Here is a 9,687-nt window from a genome sequence, read left to right as displayed (position 1 = left end):
TATAGAAAGTATATATAGAAAAATAAGTAAAATGTGAATAAAATAAGTAAATAAATCGGTCAACTACTGAGTGCCGAGCACTCAGGTTGACACGAATGGTCGTTGGTGTAGTATCTCAAATATAGAGCTTTTATGGTAACTGAAAAAAGTTTCTAGTACCAGCTTGACCTAAAACTTAGGAAATAAAAAAACGTTGTCTATTTCAGTCTTTCCAGTTCTTCCTGGAGAAACAATTAAAGGGGGAGATGCGACTGGCAGGTGAGGGCCGTGCAGGCGCCTCTCTATCACCACCGCCTCAACACGACTGAGTACTCGCTCTCTGAGTATTTCCCCTTGCCGGGACAACTCCAGCTTTGAAAATTGTTAAAAATACTTCTGGTCGCAAAATTTATAAATGACATTTATAGAATTATTAAGTAACTATTTAGCAACCTTTATGTCACCAAAAGGAGAGTTACTTAGTACAAAGAAGCGCGCTATCGAAGTGCAATAAAAAATTGTTTTTTTTTTAATTTTAACACAAAAATAAATGATAGATTTCGATCGGAATAGTTTTCCCTTGATAAGCATCGAATCACGCAGCTAAAATTTTAGCTCCGTTAGCGACGGAATTTAGCATATTAACTCTGACAATCAGACAATCAGAGAGGGGGACACGAAAATTACTCACATTTTCCTGTCTGGCGCAGCCATTTTTAATTTAAAAAAATATTTTAAATTTATATTTTAAACATACTCGTTGAGCTCTTTCCAACGGTGTAGACATAGGTTGTCGACAACATTTTTATCCCCCTCCATTTCTCAGACAAATTTGTGTCAACAATGATCAATATGGCGTTATGTTGGCCCACTTGATGTACAAACCCATGCAAAATTTCTAGTCAATAGGTTGAGTTGTTCCAGAGATACAATGCTATGACAGACGGACGGACAGACAGACAACCGAGTGACATTTTAAGGGTCCTTCGTTAGACTATGGCCCCTAAAAATAATAAGTAAAAATAAATAACATAAGTAAAATTAATTTCATAAAGTTTTTGTAGAATATTCCAAATTTTTATTAAGTTTTCATCCGACACTCTATGCCGACTTCTTTTCTTTCTCTTTGTGTGTCGGTTGCTGAATGACGTTTCCGACACTTATCGACATACTTTGCTGGTTCGAAGCGGGTCAGCGGTGGGCATACAATTTTAAGAAACAGTAGTGAAGAAACTGTATTTGCCATCACCGAAGCTCTGGTTGAGCTGACAATCAGATTCATTTGTGAAAATCCTCGTTCACATTCACTCGATGAAATTGGTATCGTACTCAGAGCGTCCATCAAATTCTTCAATTCTTCCGAAACCATCTTTCGGAAGAATTGAAGTTAAATGCAATTCCACGAATTGCATTTAACTGTAACCTAATTGACAATTTTCTAACTTCATTTTCAACAAATGCCAACAATTCATGCTTAGAAGGTTTAACACCTTCGTTGTCCTCGTTTTCCGTCTCTCGTCATCAGTATTGTCACTAGTTGTTAAATTTGAATTTTTTTTATTTATTTTTTTTTGAAACTGTCGAAAATGTCAGTGTCATCCGGATATTCAGGTACTGTGACCATGTAAACAGAGATAGGGAAAATTTACGGAAAAATGTGGATAATGCACTTCCGCGAAACGACAGATGATTATTTGTCGGGGTAAAAGAAAATCACCCTCTCGAACGGGGCGCTTACAGTTGATTCAAGAAGGTGCCCGCCCGAAAAGTGAACTAAAACAGCATTTTAAATTTTGTTAATTATCAAAAAAAATCTCATTAAATGTTTTGTTCAGTAAATGTAAATGTAAAAGTAAATGGAAAGTGTATTGTACTTAATAAAATTTTCGAATATTTTCAATTTTACATGCAACAAGATATGGAAAATGTAACACACTAAAGAAATCTAACTTTGAATTTTTTTGAATATGGCCCCTGTATGGGAAATGTTTGGACACCACTGCAGTAGAAGGTGGACCAGAGCCCATTGGGAATACACCTTGATCTGCTCACTGCAGACCAGCGCGACTTCTCCGTATGTGGGACGGGTGGTCGGATTGTTTTTACCAGGTACCACTAAGTTGTAGAATGGTAATCCCTTCAGTTCTCTTAATTCGCGCAGCAGCACTAATTGCGTCAATTGCCTGAAGGCCAGAAATGCGAACAGAGCGTATCGAGTTCATCTCTCCTAATCCGTTCGCTATATGAAAATTTTCTCCCTCAACGGAAACTATTTTAAATGTAACTTCCAAGGGGAATTCAAAATAATTAAACAGAGGTCCGACTGAATAATTTAGAATTATAAAAAATGGTTATACAGTTTTCACTGTCTATCTTAACAATAGACAGTGAAAAATGTAAATTTAGTTAAACAATTTTAAAATTTACAGAATATTACAAATTTCAAAGTGCACTGCATCCAAATGTCATACGGCACTGTTAAAAATGGTGCCGGTACACCGTACCGTTGCATACAAGCTGTGTGGTTCTACACTCAGGTGAATGAAAAAGACCTGGGGATTATTGTGCAATCAGATAAAAAGTGCTCTGAGCAGTGCAGACGGGCAGCCAGAGCAGTTCATGGAGTTTTGTCAATGATATATAATAGGAATTTTGTTAGCAGAGACAAGCTGGTGACTGTCCCTTTGTATAAGGCCAATTTGGGTGCATTAGCGAACGCACATGATGCAAGAAAGAAAACTTATTCAGCATCAGCCAAAAAAAAAAAAAAAAAAACCCCTTATTTCACCCATCCGCTAGCTCCAAATTTTTGTTCAGTTCTGCCTTGAATCTATTTAAGCTATCAACTTCTACAAAGAAAGATAAAAGTTTGTTCGAGCAATCAATCACCCGCTGGCTAAAGGCAAACTTCCACATATTTGAATTTATGCCCTCTCAGGCGATTATTCAAAGCAAGAGTCCCATTGAGAATGCTAAAACCATTCAAGGCTTTATACACCTCAATCAGATCACCTCACAGGTGATCTAATTGAGTTGTATAAAGCCTTGAATAAAGCCTAGAAATCATTTATAAATATTGTAATTTTCAAAACTTAAGCCTTTCTTCGTAAGAGCAACCCTTTGTTCTGTTCACTAATCTTGTTGCCCTTCTCTGTACTCGTTCCAACGTTCTGTACTACATCCATCTTAAAATGAGGCCTCCAGACCTTAGCCATAATTATGAGAGCTTCCTTAGACTCAGGTGACTCAGGTACCCATACTTGAATACTGTATACAGTATATAATACTTGAATACTGTATACAGTATTCAAGTATTAGTGGCCTGACCATTGCCTTATACAAGGGAATAATCACCTCCTTATCCCTGCTAGAAAATATTCCTGTATATCATTGATAAGACACCAGGAGCTACTCTTGCAGACCGTCTGCACTGCTCAGAAAACGTCATATCTCCCTACACAATTACCCCCAGGTCCTTTTCATTCTGTACCACTGTCAGTGTAGTACCACAGAGTTGATACGTTGCTCTGGGGTTGCTGTTTCCCATATGTAGTACTTTACATTTGTCAATGTTCAAACTCATTTGCCACCTCTCGGTCCATCTGCTCAACCTTTCCAGATCCTGTTGTAGCAGCATAGTGTCAGCAGTGTCCTTCACAACCCTGCAAACCTTTGTATCGTCTGCAAACTTGGACATTAAGCTTGATATACCATCATCAATATCATTTATAAATACAGAAAACAATAATGGACCCAACACTAAAACCATTCAAGAACCCTGAGGGACTCCACTAATAACATTAGTCCACGATGAGCAGTGTCCATTGATTACCACTCTCTGTCTTCTCCCCCTCAACCATCCATAGCAGCAATTTGCCGCCAATGCCACACTGCCCCAATTTGTGCAGCAGTCTTCCTTGGTATTAAAAGCCTTTCTAAGATCGAAATATATAATATCAAAGTTGTTCCCTGCATCCCGTTCTATTGTGACTGCATCATAGTATCCAATCAAATTGGACAGGAAAGACTTTCCCTTAACAAAACCATGTTGTGTCCAAGCATGGTCTTGTCTAGATGATCCTGCAGTACTTCTTTAACCAGTGCCTTCATTAATTTTCCTGGAACAGAAGTTAAACTCACAGGAGAATTAAAGGCTGACACAATTACTTGTGTCAGCCTTTAATTCTCCTTTGTGAATTGGGGTCACATTTGCACATCTCCAGTCTATGGGTACCTGAGACCCCTGAGTCCAAGGAAGCTCTCATAATTATGGCTAAGGGTTTGCTTACTTCCTTTGCTGCCTCCTTTAATATATTTGGATAGATCCCATCCACCCCACGTGCCTTTCTTTTGTTTATCTCCTCCACTTTACTCTCAGTTATTACAAGATTATCTAGCTTACTGCCAGAGTTGAATACACCTCTGCCATTCCTCATGTGTGAATGTCGATGCAAAATATTCATTTAGTTTGTTAGCTACCTGTGCAGTATCATCAACAGTCGAACCATCGATATCAAGTGGACCAATCTGATTCATCCCCTTCCTTCTTGAGTTTACATAAGTAAAGAACTCTTTGCTGTTTTTCTTTGCATCCTTTGCCAAAGATTTCTCGTAATCTGCCTTCGGCTGCCAAACCTCCTTTGTAACTTGGTTACAGACCAGCTTATTTCTATCATAGGCTTCTGTGCCACATGTTAATTTATATGTATCCCATGCATTTTTCTTCTCTGCCATATGACATCCATTTAGGCCTTCATCTGACATCCATTTAGGCAACCTTGAACAATATATCTTAGTTGGTATGTAATGGTAATCCCTTCAGTTCTCGTAATTCGCGGAGCAGCACTAATTGCTTAAATTGCCTGCAGGCCAGAAATGCGAACAGAGCGTACCGAGTTCATTTCTCCTAATCCGTTTGCTATATGAAAATTTTCTCGCTCAACGGAAACTATTTTAAATGTAACTTCCAAAGGGAATTCAAAATAATTAAACAGAGGTCCGACTGACTAATTTAGAATTATTAAAAATGGTTATAGAGTTTTATATAGAAACTATTTTAACAATGTATGTAAAGCCTAGTAGCTTCCAAGGTAAGTTCTTTGAATGCTTCTCATTTTGAATTTGCTGTTGGTAACATCATCAGTTGGTCCCACTGTATAGAATTTAAATACGTTATCTGCAGATTCCTAATGCATGAAGAATCACTACTGATAATCAAATCAAGAGTATTACTCCCTCTAGTTGTCTCTCGAATATGCTGATGTAGAAATCAATCATCCAATAAATCCACATAAACCTTGCTAGTGTGTGAGTGACCAACCCACAAATTCCAGTCAATATCTGGGAAATTAAAATCCCCCATTATAAGACTCTCTGATTTACTGGCCCACTCTATTTCCCTGTATAGTTTCTAATTATACTCATCAGAGTCTTTACTCCTACTCTCAATTTTGATCTCCAAAAGCTTATGTCACATCAAACTGACTCGACACCGAACTGTCCAGCGATGTCAACTGGCTTCATTTCCTTGGATTTTATGTGTTTCTTAACTAATAGCATAATCCCTCTCCCCCTTCCTATCCTGTCTATAGTTACACCAAGTTTTCCACGCTTCCTGTTAATTTTATCGAGCAGTGAATAAAAGTCGCAGCAAGATTTGAACGACACAAAGGTTCTAGGTTTTTTTATCGACACAAAGGTGTCTAATCTTTAGCAAAATTAAAGAATAAAATAACGAGTGTGATAAAGCTACTACAAATAACAAAGATACTTATAGAGTACGATATAATATGAAAATTCGGTCAATTAAACGGTAAACGTTTTAGAAAACCTTATACGTTTCTAGGAAAAAAAATCGGACTGAAAATTTCACAGACATAATAAGGTCTTCAAGGTTCAGGCCTAAATTAATATCTGATGAACGAATGATATTCGTGGCAAAGAGGAAAAGGGTGCATATAATTAATCAGACGACACTGAAGCCTATGGTAGCTATAGGCTAGTCAGTTAGTCAGTCACAAAGGAGGTTAGGCAAGCGAAGGCAGATTATCAGAAATCTTTGGCAAAAGATGCAAAGAGGAACAGCAAAGACTTATTTACTTATGTAAACTCTAGAAGAAAGGGGATGAATCAGATTCGTTGAGTTTTATGGATTTATTGGATGATTGATTTCTACAGAAGCATGTTATAGAGGCAACAGGAGGAGGCAATACTTTTGATCTGATTATTAGGAGATCAAATTATTATTCATAATTCATGCATTAAGAATCTGCAGAAAAAAGAATAATTAGGTGATAAAGGGAAGAGTTTTTGTTTTCGCTAAGGATACTACAGTAGTGTCAGACTGTTTACAAATGTTTACAAGGAGATCAAATGGCGTTACCATCAGCAAATTCTAAATCCCAAGCGTTCAAGAAATTAATCAGAGAAGCTACTCTGCTTTTCGTACCGATCAAGAAACATTGTTCAAAGTTCACGCATAAATGAATGTAATACGAATTGTGTGGAAGAGAAGAAAAATGCACGGAAAATGCATTTTCCATGCAAATAAATGTCCCTCGATAAGTAAATGCAAAAAAATAGATATAAATTTTCTGACGACACTTGCTTATTCTACCGTAGATATAAACTAGTGTGTAATCAAGTAACAAAGGAGATAAGCTGAGCGAAGGCATCTTAGGAGAAATCTTTGGTAAAGGATTCAAATAAAAACAGCAAAGACTTCTTTGCTTAAGTAAATACTAGAAGGACTAGAAGGAAGGAGATAAATCGAATTTGTACACTCGCTTTAGATGGCTTGACTGTTGATGTTGATCTTGCTCAAGTTATTGACAAACTGAATGAGTATTTTGCATTATCACAGGAATTCTCTAGTGAAAAGCAGGCCAGTAGTTTTCCGAACTCTAACAGCAAACTAAATGATTTTGCAATAACTGCAAGGGAAGTGGAGAATAAATTGTAGAAATTAGAATGGCACCTGTGGCAGATGGGATCTATCCAGTTATATTAAGAGGGGCAGTAAAGAAAGGCAGTAAAGTAAGCAAACCCTTTCCCACAATTATAAGAGAATCTTTGGATTGAGGAGAGGTCCACAGGTTCGGATTAAGGATGAAAATGACCCCACCATATTTAAATTTGAGTCCCCTTTAATATATATATATATATATATATGAAAACGAGGCCCCCTCTTCGTGTGAGACCCGAAAGCTATGGCCGGGTTGGCCATAGCTTTAACGCGGCCCTTTCTGACGACACTTGCTTATTCTACCGTAGATATAAACTAGCGTGTAATCAAGTAACAAAGGAGAAGGCATCTTAGGAGAAATCTTTGGTAAAGGATAACTTATGTTCCTGGGAAAATAATGGAGTCGCTGGTTAAAAATGCAATGTAGGATCATCTAGACAAGACTTCACGCACGGGTTGGGTTTGTAAAGCGAAAATCTTGCCTGACTAATTTGATTGTATACTAATTTTATTGTATTTAATGTGGTTAAAAAGGAGCTGGATGCAAAAAAATTACATAATTTTTATATCATGTATTTCATATCATTTCAGGAAAGCTTTTGATACAGTTACACATAATAGACTGCTGCACAAATTGGAGCAGGATGGCATTAAGGGCAAGTTGCTGTTATGGATAAAGGGATGGTTGAGTGGGAGAAGACGGGGAGTTGCAATCAATGGACTTTGCAATGATTTTGCTAAGTCCATTGATTACAACTGCAATAATTTTGCAAACTCCGCTCTTCGTGGAGTTTCCAAGGTTCAGTGTTGTACCCATTGTTGTTTTCTATATTTACCAATGATATTATGAATGTATATCAAGCTTAATGCCCAAGTTTGCAGATGATGTGAAGGTTGGCAGGGTTGTTATTGACAGTACGTTACTGCTAAATGATATTGAAAAGTTGGGCAAATGGGATGAGAGATGTCAACAAGTTTGACATCGACATATGCAAAGTACTGCATTTAGATAAAAGTAACACCAGAATAATTTACCAACTGTTCGGTTCTACATTCAGTGTAGTGGATAATGAGAAAGATCTGGGGTTCTTGTGATCTAGTAAATAGTAAGTAGTATCTAAATAGTAATAGTAAGAAGATGTATTTGTCTTCCTTAGCTTGAATTTTTTGTAAAGTTTTAAATAATAAAGTTTTTAGATCAGTGCCAGCGTTTTTAGGCTGCCAGCGCTGTAGTAGTAGTAGTAGTAGTAGTAGTAGTAGTAGTAGTAGCAGTGGCATGTGATGCAAGAAAGCAAGCGTATGAGCTTATGCAGCATCAGCCAAAAAAAAAAAAAAATAAAAAAATCACACCATTCCTTCCAAATGGCTGTCCAGTTCCTCCTTAAATTTATTCAACCTATCAACTTCCACAACGACAGATGGAAGTTTGTTCCAGCAATTAACCACCCGCTGGCTAAAGGCAAATTTAGCACATCTATTCTACATCTGTCTTTTCTTAATTTGAATTTATGCCCCCTTAGGTTCGTAATCTGAACAAGTGGAAGGATTCCATCAGAATTCAGCGTTTTCAACCCATTCAAGGCCTTATATACCTCAATCAGATCACCGCGCAGGTGCCTAGTCTCCGGCCACTGCAATTTGCAGAACTTAAGCCTCTCTTGGTAAGAGGATCCCTTCATTCCCCTCACCAATTATGGCTAAGGGTTTGCTTAGTTGCTTTGCCGCCTCCTTTAATATAACTGGATAGTCCCATCCACCCCAGGTGCTTTTCTTATGCACCAATTTCAACAATTTCTCCTCCACTTTGCTTTCAGTTATTCCAAAATTCTTGTTGCCCTTCTCTGTACACGCTCAAGTAAATCTACATCCTTCCTAAAATGAGGCCTCCAGACTGTACGCAGTACTCAAGGCGTGGCCTGACCATTGCCTTATACAGAGGGATCACCGCCTTTTCCCTGCTAGCAAAATTCCTATATATCATTGACAAAACCCCATGACCTGCCCTGGCAGCCCGCTGCATTGCTCAGAAAACTTCATATCTGACTGCACAATTACTCCCAGGTCTTTTTCATTTTCTACCACCTTAAGTGTAGTACCACACAGTTGGTACGTTTCTCTGGGGTTACTTCTACCCATATGCAGTACTTTGCATTTGTCAAGGTTAAACTTCAGTTGCCACTTCTTAGCCCATCTGCCCAAATTATCTAGATCCTGTTGCAGTAGCACACTGCCATTACTGTCATTAACAACCCTGCCAACCTTTGTATCATCTGCAAACTTCGACATTAAGCCTGATATACCTTCATCAATATCATTGATAAATATACAAAACAACAGTGGACCTAACATCGAACCCTGTGGGACTACACTAATAACATTAGTCCAAGAAGAACAGCACCCATTGATTACCACCCTCTGTCTTCTCCCACTTAACCATCCTTTTTCCATTGTAGCAACTTACCCTTAATACCATTCTGCTCCAATTTGTACAATAGTCTTCCATGCGCAACAGTGTCAAAAGCTTTCCTGAAATCCAAATATATGATATCAAAATTATTTTTTGCATCCAGTTCCTTTGTAACCACATCATAATATTCTATCAAATTTGTCAGACAAGACTTTCCCTTAACAAACCCATGCTGTGTCTGAATTATTGCTGCAGTCTTGTCTAGATGATCTGCAATGAATCTTTAACCAGTGACTCCATTATTTTACCCGGAACAGAAGTTAAACTAACTGGTCTG

Source organism: Mastigoproctus giganteus, chromosome 5 (genome assembly GCF_048544385.1).
Source record: "Mastigoproctus giganteus isolate SK-2022 chromosome 5, ASM4854438v1, whole genome shotgun sequence".
NCBI lineage: Eukaryota > Metazoa > Arthropoda > Arachnida > Uropygi > Thelyphonidae > Mastigoproctus > Mastigoproctus giganteus.
Note: the sequence above shows the minus strand (reverse complement) of the source record.